Here is a 16,825-nt window from a genome sequence, read left to right as displayed (position 1 = left end):
GCTGTAAAGCAAACCCTACAGACAGTAACAGTGAATTTTTACTGTCAAGTAACAGAAAGTTTTCATACCTGTATAAATTCCAGTTATGAAATACAACTTGATAAAAATCAGAATTAAAAAATGTAAAGGCTGCTGACAGTAACTGCATAATACCACTATATATTAAGATGTTACCCACAGGGAAGTGCAGCAGAAAAACAGTAGAGCTTCCATATGCAGAAGACCACTGAAAAAGTAGAACTAGCTACACCCAATACCCACTAGCAGAGCCCATTAAGCATTGTCAGTTTTATATGTATGTATCAGTCTCCTCAAGGTGAATGAATTCTTGCATGTTCCCTTCTTTTAAAGTACCCGACTAACGCATTATTGTCACACACAAACCAACAAATGAGCACCAGCTTTTACAGTCAATTTGAGATAGACTTCTTATGCAAAAAGTATGATTTACTATTACAACAGCTTGCATCATTCTCTGTTTTCTGGGATCTCTCACAGCAAGCTGGACTTACGGGGACAGTTCTAGTTCAGTATTCCATTTTATTACTGTTACCAGTATGGATAAGCTATCATAGCCATACCTTTAAACAAGAACAGCATGGTCAGATTTTTTTGTTCTTTAAAATTTGACTATGCATTATAAATACCTAAAGGTAATGGTCAGAAAAGCAGCAGGAATATAAGTTGTACCACAAATTTGGGGATATGTGTCTTTGTTGGATAGTAAAGGTGCATGGGGCTTGGCAGTTTGTGCATTTTGGTGGAGGCTGTTCTGTTGTAACTATTGCTGTGCTTCACAAGGTAAGAAGAGAATAAAAATAAAACTAAAGATCAAAATCAGGAAGTGAGCAAGAAGTTACATTAAACCTTAAGCAATGTAAGAAAAAAAGTTTGATAGTCACAAAGTGAAAGTTAGAACCATTGTTAATAAACTCTTTAAAGTCTGAGATATTAAAAACGAGCTATTACTTTTTAAATACTAGTTTTGATCTTAAAGTGGGAAAGTAAATTTACTAGAGTAAAATTGTTTAATCTTATTTTCTATAATTGAACAACCTTTTTTCACTAGCATTGAAGCTTTATGTAGTCTAATTATTTTGAAGGACAGCGCAGTTCCTCTTAATTTCTTTGAAGAAGAGGAAGCTAACAAGCTTGATCTGCTATTCCTTTTTCAATGAAATAGCCAACAAAAGCTCAAATGTTATTTTAAGTGAATATAACTGGAACAGTCAAACAAAAGGTCACCCATTTTACTGGTGTGGAAAAATACAGCAGAGGCCTCCTGGCTTCCCAGGGCTGTTCAGCACTTTGTATGATCAAAGCTGAGCGGACTTTGGCCTTAATACAAATACCTTCCTATTTCCCCTCATCAATACATATTATTTGCAACACAATTTTAGTTATTGTATTTTATGGTGACTGGTACAAACAAATTTTATTTACCCCACAACAAAACAAAACAAAAAATACACAAAACAGAAAACATCTCCCAGTCTCCAAACTTACAGTTAAAACAAAATTAAGTTTCAAATAAATTCATTACAAATATACATGGATTTTTTTTATTGCATCACATAATTTGAGTCAGCAGAGGCAAATGGAAAATAATTAGGTTATCAGAAGTAAAGCCTTGATTATTTTTCAAATATGCTGTTCACTCACAGCGCTTTAGGCAACTAAAAATATCAATATGTATAGGATTTACTGAATCAGATTTAATGATCTCCAAACAACAGGAATAGCTATTTGGTTAGGAAAAGCATAGTCAGGGTTCACCTTCTGAAAACACCATGTTGCTACTATTATCGTATGCATCCCACACTGTCACCTTTACACCAAAATCTGGTTTTGTTTACAGCAGTAATACAGTTTTTAAAGAAAGTCAAGCAGTTCATTTGTTGTGTTGAATTCTTGAAATCCTGAAATGAACAAAACATTTCAGTCCCTTAAGTATTTCAAGAAATATTTCAAGGACTTCAGTTTGTTTTGCTGTGTTACAGCACCTTTTCTCTCTCTGATCCCCCTCTGTTCTATATATGTTGTTCTATGTTTGAAGTTCCTCCTGGTTGGCTGCCACTCTTCTTCCTGCATCAAGTTCATATTTCTGACACTGATTTTGCAGGATATGTACAACCTCTTACCCACGTACATCAGATGACATGTTTTCTATTCCACCTACAATTCTCTGCTTTCCCTTGCTCTTTATATGATAGGTTTCAACTGAGCAGTTCCCCCTGCCCCCTCCTCCTGTAAAGATGGGAAAATCTTTAAATTTCTGCATAACCTGTATCAGGCAATATTAAACAGGTCTCCCAAAATAATTCTGGGTCTTATGTCCACCCATGAGAGCACCCTTACCTAGAACAACATCCCCAAATCCTTGCCCCCATGATATACCCACTCCCCATTAAGCACTGTGAAATAACCTATCGCACCAGCTCCATGTCTCTCCTACTCTCAATACTATCTTTACATTGCACACTGGCTTGGCAAAGGCTGCAAATGCCACGCGAGGTATTACTACAGGCAGACCACAAAGATGCAAAATGGAGTTCCCCGTTTCTTGCCCAGTCTCTTTTCTAACCATCTGCCTATTTCTGTAAGACGTGTAGGTCTGCAACACAGCTGGAGATCACTGTCCCTCTGCCAAAGTTGACTAGGAATTGAACAAGTGGTTCAGAAGTTACTGGCAGGGTGGGAGGACCAGCTAACGGACAGATGGATGGACAGATGGAATAATTGCATAAGCAACCTTCCCTCAAACTAAAATAAAACTTTGAAGTCCCACCTGTTCCACAAAACATTTCATCAGCACTAGCCTCTCCCCATTTCAATGTTTTCTGTTTTATAATAGGCTATCCTGCATGAAGTAGTAGCTTTAGCCTATCAACTTACCAGATCAACACACTACTGACTGTACATCATGATGTACAGCTACAGTGCTCCATAAATAACTGTATTTAAACACAAGCTGTACCCAAACAAGACTTCACAGTTAAGTAGAAAAACAGCAGTTGCATAAAAAAATTATAACTGCATGCAATTTAAAACATTCTTCCTAACAATAATATCAACAACAAAAGGAGAAAGAAGAGACGAGGTTTTGGGGTGGAGAGTTTTAGTGTTGGAGAGGGCTTCTTTTTTCCCCAAGAAATACAAAAATATGTAGAGAAGTAAAAATAAAGACTACTACCAATTAAAGGATCTGCAAAGGCGTCTTGCATTTCATCAGCCTAAGATTGTGCGAAGGGATAGAGAAGAAGCTGTGCTAGATGAACAGATGGATCAGAAAAGTGTGAAGAGTTCCATAAGCTAGTCTCAAGTTTTTAAAGCATGAAACTTCTGAAGCGAGTATAGACTTATTGTAGGTGTTCTCATACAAGGATTAGTTAAGGAGAGGGATCTGAGAGGTTTCTTGTTTTGTTTTTTTTTTAAAGCTTATAGATTTAGGTAGATAACAGCATACTATGTGTGCATGTCTGGAGTGGTGGATTTGGGAATACTGAAACTCCACCCTAGTCTGACAAGTAATGCAAGGAAGACAGGAAGCATTTTTGCACAGGTTAAGCAAACAATCAGATGGCAACATCGTGGATGTGGTAGATTAAGAATCAAAAGGAGAAAAGCTGCGTGGACCCAAGACCTTTGCTTCCTTTTAGCTTTTCAAGTGCTTAGAAGATAATGGAGCAGTGTTATTAAAAGGAGTTGAGCATAGTGAGGGAAGGGGGAAGAGGCATTCCGGAAAGAGAAGAGTAATTTAATTTTACACAACTTATTACTAGTGACATTTTAGAAATAAATATCTTTTTAGGAAAATACTGCTTTTGAGCAGGTCTTACTAGACAACCTCCTGAGGTCCTTCTTCTATCCCTTCAAAATTCTCTATACAATCCTAGTAAAAGCTGCAGCAAAAAGTTGTGGAGGGAGTATTCTATATTTGTTAATAGATTCAGCTTCACTGCAGTGAATGCCCATCTTGCAACACAAAAGCATAACAGTAAAAGTGTATATTCTGAGGTTCAAAACTGAAAATTATTAACAATTTACTGTCACTGCTGTGACAACTGCCTGCTCTTTGACTAATAAACAGCTTTCACGTTTGGATGAGTAGTTCTATACATACACAACCCATAAAAAAATTAAACTTTTGATCTCAATTAGTACTTAACACAAAAATCAAACTTGTTCTAAGTTACCACATGTCTATGCCTATCCCCTATATTTCATGCCAAAACCGTATTCTAACAACACAGAAAATACTTCAGAGCTGCCAGTATGTCTACCATTTTGAACAACGTGAATTTGAAATACCAGTTAAAATATTAGATTAACAAGTTTGATATACTATATGAGGTGCTGTACGTTTTGACAGTTTTAAGATTTCTTCACCTCTGAAGGGAATCACATAAAAAATAAAGTCAGATGGGTCCCAATCCTGCATATACTTCTCCATAAGCAATACAATTGAAGTTGAACATATGTTTAACTTCTTACATGCGCACAAATATTTGTAGAGAAGGCTTAAGTGACTTCAGGGAATAAACAAAATGCTGCCAGGAGAAATGAAAAACAGAAGAAGAAAATTTTCCTGCAATTTGTTTTCAGCTACTGTAAGCTTTTTACTGAACGCTGCAGGTTAACAGGAATTTGGAACAAATGTAATAGCTCAGACAAGAAGAGCTTTATGAAGAGCTATGACATATCCCCACTTTCTATGCACCTCACTTTTGCTATTACTATTTCAGATAACAGCCAAAAATGTAATCTCTAAGAAACCCATCATCTTGGAAGATGCAGAACAATCAAACCACATTATGTTTATCCATGGAAAAATGCTCTGATGAACCTGCAATTGACACAATATGCTGCAGCATGCAAGGTTCTCTTACCAGACTTACTGAAATTTGTTTTAAGAGCCAGCATACAGTAATATCCAAATCCTTCCGGCAATTTTTTGAGGCTTATCCGCTACAGGAATCCTATCAGGACAGCTTCTTCTCCACCATCATCTAGATGCGTTGTCCAGATGAAAAGGTGGAGGACATAAAAAGAGCACTGTACACAACCAAGCATTGCGAGTCTCAACACTCCAGGCACACTGGACCTTCTGCTCTACCAACATCGGCACAGTGGTGATGCATGCATAGGCAAACACAGGGAGTTTGAGAGACGTGATTTACACAAAAAATATATACAACCATCTCGTAATTAGGAAGCGTACACAAATTTACTGTGCTCAAGATTAACTCAAAATTTTCTATGCTTTAAAGATAAATATATCAATACAAAGCTCTACTTGCTGGTACAAAGACTGAAGAAGTCACCAGCTGGCAGTTGTTTTGTGGTCATAAAATGAGAGTGTTCTAGCAAGTTACAATGTTGCCCAGTCTATTGCATACAGACCAAACAGAAAGATCTACCTTCTCCAGGTCAGGAAGTCACGAAACTGTAAAACAGTGAACTGATGTACATTTCAGTAGCTAATATTACTTCACATGTAAGTGGAGCTTTACAGCTGAATACCAGATCACTTCACTAGCTCACTCAAAGTAAAACAAACATACTGAAGAACTCCCAAGTGATTCTATGTCAGATAGTTACCCCAAATAATTATCAATTCAGTAGGAACCTAAAAAAAATCCATTTCAAGATCCAAATAACTTCTATGAAATAAATCATCGTACATGTTAACCATTTCTCTGAATTCACTTGGAAATGTACAGTTCCTAGAATATACGGCAACTTTTAAACACTGACACCTAATCATGAAGAAAAGTGGAGGGAGTGAAAAAGTTTTGTTTTCATATTCAAGATCCAAGAAAAATTATTTTTTATGCTTAATAGTTGAATAAATGTTTGATTCTGCTGAACCTTACAGCCACATCCTCCCTTTCCTTCAGCTGAATGAAGCAGTGTGTTACCATTACCATCTGTATATATACAGCCATCTGTAAAAAAAGGTTAACAGAAACAGTGATACAATTCACCAAAATAATGGAGCATTATGTGGCTGGCACAATGAGGATTCAGTTAAGAATTGATTCACATTTTTGTTTTCACAGAGAATAAATTTGTTTGGGAGGGAATTCTCTCCCCTCATTTATTTTTTCTTTTTAATATTGATAGGCAAGTATTTCTTTGTCAATGCCACCCACAGCAAGATTATGCTCTTTTTCCAAATTAAGTGTCAGTGTTAAATTAAGTTACCCTATGGTTAAGAATACATTGACTAAAGAAGTACTTTTCAATCATTAATGGGCACTTCCAACACTATGAGGCTCAAACAGCTTAGGAAGCCAAACCTGAACTCACTAACACCTTTTCTGAAGTAATGCGACAACTGCACTAGAGCAAGAATTAAAAGCTTCTGGAGAGCTAAACACTTCAGCACCATAGGTAAGTATGGTAGTTAAGATATGGTGACTTTCTATTTATTTATTCCATACAGATTTTCCTCAACACAAAAGATTATTTTGACTCCGAAGCAGCTAAACATAACTTGGGTATCAACCTCCATATGGAACAGAGAAGCAGAACACAACTCTAACTTGAGAGCCCATACTTTGATTTCTGAAAGCCACCTTGCCTAAAGATAACGAGCATGGAAGTTGACTGAAGGCTAGGCCATTCCTATGAAATTCTCATGGTTGCCTCAGAGAAGTGAAGAAAAAAAAACATGCAAAATTTCTATAGCAACAGAGTTTAAGAACCCTTTAAATGTATTTTGCTTTTTCATCGTGATTTCATCAAGATATTTAACACAATTTATGCTATGCTAATATATCTTAACACTGCAACAAAGAACTATATTCTCATATTCCAAATTAAAAAAAAAAACTTATTTTTTAAAGCTGAATACATTATTGTTGCTGACATTCTGAAGTTTAACATTTTCCTTCATCCATATTCAATATTATGAAATGGCACATTAGCAAGAGGGCTGATGTTGTAACAGTGATTTCCTCAACTTATTTATGTATTGTTTTAATGCTTATTTTAATTTATATTATGAAATTAATTCCTCTGATGCCAAAAGCTGGTATTACTATTCACAAACAAATCTACATCTAGATACTAAATCACTATGGTTAGAATACAAAGTTTGGAACCGGGAATTAGGTTATATTACTTGTCATCTCACATACATTCTTTAGTGATAGCAAGTCACTGATCTTTCTCATGCTTTGACGTTCCGATGTGAAAATCGGGATAAAAATCTACCGTTGCTAGGTTCAGCTCATGCTAAAATTCTTTAGAATTCTCAAACAGAAGTTATGACAAACATGTGCCATTCTTGTACCTTTCACATGATGAGCGCGCAGTTCACAATTACTTCATTTATCCTCCACGTCAACACATTTTCAGGGTAGCTGAAATTACCATTTCATGACCCATGCTCTGCTCAAAGGAAGTATATAAGCTCAAGAAAATTTTCATAATAGGAATTCATACCTTAATCAGAACTTAAATAAAATCTAGGAAAACTGCTGCTTGTTTTTTCTTTCCAGATTCTACTGACGAGGGTTGTGTGTTCACAAGAGAGAACTGCTAATGCTTATATGTGAACAGCTTTCAAGAGCATTCCATATATAGTCAGTATTATAAATAGCTATTTTTATAACAGCACTGAACTGGCTTTTCGTTATATATAGAGAAAGAGGGTGTTTTCTGCACACAGACATTATTCTGTTATTCTACCTTGTACTTGCAGTCTTAGCTCTCCTCCCACTCACACAGTCCTGCTCCACATAACAACCGAAATAGCCACTGCTCATGTCAAACCACGCTGGTACTATAGTTAACTATACCAGATAGTTTCCAACAGACTAGCCCAAACCTCTTTATAAAGAGAGGTTCACTTCATACTGACCATACTTCTTTTATACATTTCCCTGTAGTTATTTCACTAGTGAAAAAGGCTTATGAAATTGATAGTCTCAGGGGTTTTGGTAGGAACATAAAGCTACAGTAAACATTTCAGTATTTGAATCTCAAAGCATATTTTTTCCTCAGCATTATCAAGCTAAACCGAAAGGATCTATGAGAACATTAAAATGGATCTGCCATTTTTTTGTTTCAACATTTCAATTTTTGTAGACTAAGCCAGACCAGACCAGCTAAAACACTAACAGGTTTGTTACAACTCTCATTTTAAAATCAGACAAAATAAATCAAAACAAATTCCTAGTTTCAGCTTCCATATAGTTAAAATCTAAACCATAAAAACACCCTTTAACATAAATCAATGTTGGATTATACATCAGATTAATTAAAATTGTCAACAGCCAATTAAAGTTAAAAAATGAGCATAATGCAAGTAATCATTATGTGTGTATTTTTCAATGACAATAACTGTTTTCAACTGCAGGTCTAAGCACTGGCTGAAATTAATTCAAAAGATCTTGTTCCAAAATGCCGCACTTGCTCCTTGCAGTAGTTGATTCCTACAGCACTGAGATTTCTCCTGTTTCATATAAACTATGCTCTTTCACCCACTGTAATACATCACTCAGTTTTTCTGCAGAAAAATCCAAGTGGCTAAAACATGGCAACAAGATATTTTGATACAATTTTGATTTAAATCCCGAAATACTATTGCTTTAGGTAAATACTGACAAACAAGCCTATACTCCTGAGAGTTATTCAGTGTAGAGCCTTCATTAGCAGAGAGGTCTCCCCTTGCTGAACATCTTGCCAGAAGTATAAACGGGATGGGGGGGAATTTTCCTCCCTATTGTCAAATGAGCAAAATGAGAGAAATCTTAAACATCCCACATACAGGCAGTATTTATGTCTGTACAACAGAAAAATCCAATACTTGTATTAGTCAATCCACCTATAAAAATGGTGCTTCGTGTTTCTACTACAGGCAGGTATAAAAAGCTTGCTTTTTTTTTTTTCAGCTGCAGATCTCTGCTGTTAAGTCAGCACAAACGTAGTAACACAAGAAAAGTCTTATAGATCACATTGGTTTAGGCAAATCCAACAGATTAGGTTAAGATTTAACACACCCTTAAACTTAGATCTGGAAAAAATAGTCAAGTATTCACACAGACAGTAACACAAAGTGGGAATTGTAGATTTTAATAGCCAAGAAACCATTATCAACCGGCAATACACAACTTCATCACATTATACTAGGAACCAGCAGGTGCTCAAGATCACTTTGAAAAACAGCAGAGGTGTGAGGACAACAAAAGAAACTAAGAGGACAATTTAAAACTTATCTCCTACAATACTGCAGAACCTGAAGACCATTCACGATCTGCATTTATCAGTATGCCAATGGATTTTCCTTGCCCTTCTCCGTTTCGTATTCTCTCACAGCCTATAGAAGACGTTCTAAAGCTTTGCTAAACAAATATGCATTTGAAATGAATAAGAACTCTTCCAGATACGACTGTAGACTGAGATATTACTCTCCTGACAAGTCTACTGAGTAGAAGCCAGGTCACGGCTTTCCTCAGCCAAGGGACAGAGGAATTTGCATGACCATCACTAATTCCACTATGGCATTTCCACACTGATGCTGTCTCAGACAGAGCTACCTGCTGCAGCAATGGGAGGCAGCACACGATGCAGACGGAAGGAGGATCTCCGCGTAGTTCAGCAACACCAACAGCACGCAGAACCCTCACACACACCAAAGAGAATGGAACAAGAACACAGCATCTTGTTCCTCCAGCCCTGGAAGAGGCATGGCTGCAAACACACAAAACACTGCTTGAAAAGAGAATCCTTCTCCCTTTCATGCACTTGAGTGGAAGGATAGCAACCGACTTTTTCCCTGCTCACTGAACAATACAAAAGATGAAACCTAACGGCAGAATCAAGGAATAGCCCAGCAATGGGAATCCCGGCATCCCTCTTCTTCCTAGCAGCTAGAACAGAGGAAGAGCCCTCTCTCCTGGGTGTTGTCCCCTCCGATGCTCTCCATCACCACCCACCCACTCAGGAACAACTGATGTATTTCCTCCTAACCGGCACAGAAAATACACAACCCCAGCAACAGTGTGACTGATTGAAAAACACAATCCCACCCCAAAAAAATACCAAGAGAAACGCTCCCTCCCCCAAATCTTCATAATCTAAGGACTATCTTTACCGAGGAAAATAAAAAAGAGGCATGAGCCTTTCCAGCCAGACGGAAAGGGCATCAGGAAGGAAGGGAGGAGGGAGACAGCGCAAGACAAGGAACACGGGCGGAATCCCACAGGCGGAATCCCGCAGGCAGCTGCTGACACACACCCCCTCCCGGGGCCACCAGCGGGAGACGGGGAGGGACCCGTGGTGCGGAGCAGGGCAGCGCCGGGAAACGGCTGTTGTGGAATGGGAACCGGGATGCGAAGCAGGATGCTGCGGGGGCGCAGCTCGATGCCCCTTGGGGGGAGGGAGGCAGCTGGATACTCTTTAGGGGGCGCGCGGCTGGATGCTGCTGCTTGGGGGGGGGGGGGGGGGGGGGGGGGGCGCAGCTGGATGCTGCTGCTTGTGGAGGGGCGCAGCTGGATGCTGCTGCTTGGGGAGGGGCGCAGCTGGATGCTTCGGGGCGGGGGGGGGGAGCCGCAGCTGGATGCAGCTGCTTCGGGGGGGAGGGACAGAACCGAAGGACCGGGGTTAGGCACAGGGCTGCCCCGCCGCTGCAGTAACACCAGCACGAGGCCGGCAAGCCGGGAGGTGCCTCGGCTGAAGGGGGATCTCCCGCCGCCGCTAGGCTGCCCCTACCTCCGCTCTGCCGCCGCTCGCCTCACGCCCGACTCTGCCTCCCTCGCGCTCGCTCGCTCTCTCCCTCTCTCTCCCTCTCTCGCCACCACCCCCTCGCGCCGCTCACGCCGCCCCGCCCGTAACGCGGCGCTCGCCCCGCCGCCACCGCCCGCGAGCTGGCCACGCCCCCGGCCCCACTGACACCGCCCTCCGCCAATAGCAGAGCAGAGAGACGTAGAGGCCACGCCTCCAGACCGTATCGACCAATAGGAGTGCGGCGTTTGCCTTAGCACCGCCCCCTCGCCTCTGGCCACGCCCCCGGCCCCGGCGGGTCCAGCTGAGCCGCGGCTGCCGTGCAGCGGTGTGCGGGTTGCGGCGGGGATGAGGACCGGGGGGTGGCGGTAGGTGGGGAAGGGGGTGCTCCATCCTCGAGAGAGGCCACAGCACTTACGAGGGGCGCCTCGGGCAGGGGGAGGCGCGGGGGCTCAGCCTCCGGCGGCAGGGCAGGGAGGGGACGAGCGGCTTCTCCTTAGGGAAAGGCTTACCCAAACCATGTGCTTTTTATTGGTTTTTTTTCCCCTGTTTTTTTTTTGGCGTGGGAACTGGTTCCCGCCCGCGGCAAGCAGAGCCGTGGGGTCACCCGTGTGCGGAACAACGAGGAAGGAGGGAGAAGGGTTGTAGGAACGGGTGCTGCTTTGGATGGGGATTGGAAGTAGATGATCTGTAAGGTCCCTTCCAACACAAAATATCCTGTGGTTCTATGGATGGATGGATCGATGGATGGAAAAAAGAGCAGCCAGGCATGGTAGAAATCAGTGTCTCCTTTTTCCCCATATTGGCTCCTGAAACAGCGAAAATATCTCCAGCACTAAAGCATTTCTCCAGCCTGCGGAAAGCCGTGATCCCAGCTTGCAGATCCCGCTGCTGGCACCTGTAAGGCTTGCACTTCCCACCTTTGCTCACACAAATTAAAAATACGGTTGAAAACGGAAGCCGTTTGTGGCTGCCACTTTCAGGCAGGTGTTGAATATTAGATGCATCATGGCAAAATGCAGTTCTGCAAGTTATGGATGCTTGGACTCGGCTCCCATTTTCTTGGCGTGCTTCAATGGTTATTTAAATCAGAAAACTGTTATGAAGCCCACTGGACATAATGTGCTGTAGGAATGAGAGGTGGTCGAGTATTGCTAATCTAACACTAACCAAAATAATATTTTTTTGTAAGGGCAGGCACCTTAAAAAACACCTGAACAGACAGATAACAGAACTGAAGGCATTGCGGTACATAAAAATCAGGCTCCTCAGTTTAGTTTGTCGTTGCACACGGACTGCTTCATGAGCCTTGGGGCACTTAAATTTTTAGTCTGGATCGGGGATGAACTTTTGATGTAAATGCTGTCATCATCTCTTTTTACAGTGCTCTGGTTCACGATGCGAAGGGTATTGGAGTGTATGAAGTAGATCTCTTTTGGATTAAGCTAAACTGACAGAGGTGCTCCAGAAGTGCACCTAATGCCTTCTAGCCACAAGTGAGACCTCAGTGGGACTCAGACTGAACTAGTCGAATGTTAGGAATCTCTGAAATGGGTATAACTTGGAGATCAGGCCCTCAGCATCAGCTGTTGCACCCTGCAGGTCTTCTGTTAGCCTTGAAGCTTGCAGCGTAGTCAAAGACTGGGAGCTCTGTAGTTCAGAAGGAGGGTCCCAGGGGATTTCAAATGTAACATCTAAAAGACCTCATTCATGGTTCACAGCAGGCAGCCAAACTGATCTTTTGAAACTTTGATGCTTAGAAGTCTGCCAAAACTCCCAGTTTGTGTATGGATCTTCCCATATTGCTGTGTTCAAGTATATCACATCATCCCTAGCTATAAGGATGACAAACTGAAGTTCAAGATGTGAGGCTGTTGCCTAAAGGGTAGCAAATGTGCTACCAGTGTTGCTACTCCAGATACTGTCAGTGGCTTTTGTGGTCCTTAATTATGCCCTTATGCCTGTAACTGATTCCAAGGGAGAAGGCAGTGGTGCTACGAGTTAAAAATTAAGATAAATGACTGCTTAATGCTTTAATGCTTAAAAATAACTAAATGAATTTCTGGCAACATATGCTAGCAATTAAAACAATTTTTTTCTATCAGTGTATCTTGTCATTTTAATAGGAAGCCAGATTGTAAGTGATGTAGTACATGTTGAATTTTTGTGAGAAGGCATAGACAGAAACACTGTTGTGGCAAAATCTGAGCAGAGAACTGTGGATTTTTTTTTTGTAACCTGCACAAATTCAATTTCCTTTTCCTACAGTGCTTCTCATGAGTAGCCAATTTCATGCACTAACATGATGTGGTTACTATTTTTACTGAGCTCTGCCTTCCTTTCGATGCTTCTAATAATATGGTATGTGATAGAGTAGGTAGAACACTTTATTATAAACTTCAATATTGAGCTTTGCTTTAATAAGGACAGCAGTCCATAATTTCACATCATAGCTCACTTGTCTTCTGGGCTTCTTCAGTATTCATTGTAATAGTTTTCTCTTGTGGTTGTAAGAGAAATGTTAGAGTGCAACAGATTTTTGTTTACTGTGTCCAAAAGCTTAAGGCTGATTTCACTCAGCTAAAAAAGATGGAGTTTTCTAATGTGAAACCTTGCAAATCAGGCATGGATGTGGTCACCAAGCCATTTTTTTTTGACTTGCACATCGTGGTCATAATAGACATGTTGTTTTGAGAAACCAGACTAGACTCCACCAAGTCACTAAGATAAAATATAGAAAAAAATACAGTTTACCAGATCAAACAAGCATATATGACTCTGAATACAAATAAGCAGCAGGTCTCATTTGTAACGAGATACCATTTTTAGACATTTTTTCTGCAAAAGGGAGGGGAAATGCCTATGTTGGGCCATCTAAGTGCGTGTTAGCAGGGACCTAAGAGGATTGTGGAGTGATCCAGGCCAGAGACAAACACTTGAAGGCAGCAGCCAGATTGTCTTGGCTTCCTTTTTTGGTCCCACAAACCACCTGACTTGGTGTCCCGCTGGCCCTCCAGTGCATATCAGAGTAGTCGGAACTGTAAAAAAAGGCATGAATTGCCAAGTCCTACAATTCTCTAGGGGCACCTATGAATCGTTGTATGAGCTGGGTGTGAGGGCAGCTGCTGGTTTAGTGGCTAATGTCATACAGTCTCAGTAGGAAAATGCTGCTTACGCTTCTCATCCATATTACACCACTGACACTGAGAGCCAGGCAAGAATAAAGAGCATACTGAGTTAAGTATCATTATCTAGTTGGTTTAGACAACTATAAATGCAAATACATGAAGCAAGATACTGTCACAGCATTTTAGAAGATCCTTTAAACAAAAATCTATGGGAGTTTCACCTAGCTGAAAAATGCAGAAATTGGCTTACACATAGGAGCAGATTATTCATTTATTCTTTCTTGCAGTGACATTTTATTACATGTGGGAGAAAGAAAAAACATGAAGTAGTGAATAGATATTGTTTCTTTCCTAGGGTCTTGAGAGAAAACAATGCAACAAAAGGGAGTGATGCTGGTTTTATTATTATTCTCTACAAACTGACTGTTGCTTTCCCAGGAACCAAGCTCTCAGCTGAGCAAGCAGTAATTTAAAAAGAATTTTACCATAAAATTCCTGTACAGCGTTGCATGTTTAATATGTGCAATAAAGGCTGACGGTCACAGTTCTCAGGTGGTAGAGTTTGCTATAACTGCACTGACATCCTTTTATAAAGCTTCTCTTAAAATGTGTAATTTGCAAGCATTGGTTTTGAATAGGGTCTTTTCATTTCGAAAATTTGGCTTGTGATCAGAGTTAGGGCTTTATTCCTCCCTACGCAATCATTTCCATGCAACGGCTACAAACCAGTTTTTTCCTCCTCCATTTGGTGGGTGCTGCAACCATTCTTCACCAAAACAGCAAGTAGTTCACTCTTCAAGATTTGCCTTGTAGGGATGTTTGTGGAGATTCAGCAGGGATGAGGGTTTTCAGTGCATCCCCACAGCAGCGTTGCTGCTAGCTGCTTTGCCAAACAGCCCTTCCAGGATGAAGGAAAGTAAAAGAAGAAAGAGCGCTCATTCCATAAGAAATAGTTTAACTGTCTCATTTAACAAGACTTGTTTAGGCTATGAAAAGTACCAGTGATCTAGAGCTTACCTACTCTCTGCCTCTTAGTTTAAAAATAGTTTTTCTGTGCTGCTTAGCCACCTGCTGTATGCTCCTCTTATGCATTACCACTGCCCTTTCTCCTGGCTTCCTAAACATATGTGGGTAGATTGCAAGATACAGATTCTGTTTTTACAGAGCCAGGACTCAGCCCAATTATAACCTCCAAGATCACGATGTGTCTGTTTTGACTTGCAGAAGCAAAGATGAATAATTGAGGGTTTTTTTCATTTAATTTGTTTCGATATCCGGAACTCCGTCCCTTTTTATTGTAACTTCTTGTGACAGTTCTGATACCTGATGAAAATTATCTGTGTGTGCGAGCTAGCATTCGCATTGCATTTTCTGATGAAGTAAACTGACTTTTAGCAAAGTACAAACATTCTTGTTGTTCTTTTGTAATTCTGAAGTCAGTGTTTTTTTATAACTTTTCCATGACAAGAAAATAGTACACAGAATAAAGTTAAATAATATTTCATTCCAGACTACGGTAATTTAGACAATCTGACATTTCTATGAACTATACATCTGTATCTCAATAATAATGACCAGTTATGGTTAATGGATTTCATTCCTCCTAATATCTTACTGTGTGTAATAGGCACCTTCAGTGTTCACAGAGGTAGCTTTGCCCATGAAGTATTTCATCCTTAGGCATAATTAATAGTTTTATGTTAGTGTTTGGTTAGAAGAAGACAAGGGGTAAGGTGACATGGTTGCAAGGTGGCTTTCTGTTGCAGTAGTCTGTGTCTTAAGTGCTAAGGGCAATTCCTGTATGTCCAGACCCATCAACACTGCAGTCCTCAGCTCATCTCAGAATAATAGTACGATATACATCATTAGAGTGTTACAGATCACATCGTCTTCCATTCCTTTTTCCCCTATGGAGTTCTAGTGTCCCTAGCAATGATGTCAGAATGAAAATAGATTAGATAAAATTGCTTACATATTTTTCCAGTGATTATTGTCTTAAAATCAGCTTTGTTTTCAGAGCATTTGTAAATTTCCATAAACAGTTATCCAAAGCATACCCCTCTCATTATATTTACATGCTGTGTTTTCCTTCTCTGTCTGACTTCTCCCTGTTACTTCTTTCTCTCTTGCTTGCACTTAAACTTTACCTAGTTACTATTGTTTTCACCTATGCCAGCAGTAAACCCCACTTGGGGCTCTTTTCTTTCCACAGGAAAGAAGAATCACCCTTCATCTCTAGAATAATTAGAATTTATTAACTCTCTTATTAAGCCAAGCCCAATGGAGAGCCCCTGCCACTGCATCTAGTATCTGTATGCAGAATGCCGAAATTTTAGGTATGAAATAGTAATATGTGAAATTCTTCATCTAGGCTGACATTGTCCCACTAGATGTAATCTTTAATTAAGTCAAAGGTATAACTCAGTATTTTTAACAAGGGAAGAGATGTGTATGTTTTTTTTCTGTAGCCTGACATACAGAAGAATATGTTTTAAAATATGAATTTAAATATAGCAGAGAGAGAGGAGTTTCACAATAGTATCAACACAGCTAAGATACTACAATTTTTACCTATTGTAACATGTATTATCAGTCATCACGATTGTACTTAAGAGTGCTACTCCTGAACAGAGTTCTTATTTAGGTGGGTCAGGTGCCATAGAAAGACAAAATAAGACGATTCCTGCCTCAAAAACTGGTAATTCAAGAGGTAACGGGTGGGAGAGTATTGGGAAATGATGAGGTAGTTCACACAGCATGTTAGACAGTTGCCTAGGTGTATACAGATCTGTAGCATCATGACAGAGGCGATGTAGATAAAATTTCTTAAGGAAAATACTGACGTGGCTTTGTTGATGTTTGAGAAACTCAGCAAGATTGTGTGGGAGCAGTAGGGGCGATAACATGGATATGTATACCTGGAATTTTAACAAGCAGATGATAACTATCACCCTGGGTAGGCT

The 16,825-nt window shown here is 40.2% G+C and overlaps 1 protein-coding gene across 4 annotated transcripts in view; it reads right to left on the bottom strand.

The window, feature by feature from the left end:
- Nucleotides 1-10,806, bottom strand: part of CDKL5 (cyclin dependent kinase like 5) — a 122,015-nt gene extending 111,209 nt beyond the window's left edge. For 3 of the 4 annotated variants that reach the window (XM_054071407.1, XM_054071427.1, XM_054071438.1), the window contains exon 1: nt 10,723-10,806. The gene's annotated coding sequence lies outside the window, so the exon portion shown is untranslated. Of the gene's footprint in view, nt 1-7,452; nt 7,521-10,722 lie in introns of those variants that run through there. The other variant, XM_054071417.1, reaches the window with a different exon arrangement.
- Between the last annotated feature and the right edge of the window lie 6,019 nt (nt 10,807-16,825).

This window comes from Cuculus canorus, chromosome 1 (genome assembly GCF_017976375.1).
Source record: "Cuculus canorus isolate bCucCan1 chromosome 1, bCucCan1.pri, whole genome shotgun sequence".
Taxonomy (NCBI): Eukaryota; Metazoa; Chordata; class Aves; order Cuculiformes; family Cuculidae; genus Cuculus; species Cuculus canorus.
The sequence above is the reverse complement of the archived record's forward strand: the minus strand, read 5'-3'. Positions and strand labels throughout refer to the sequence as shown.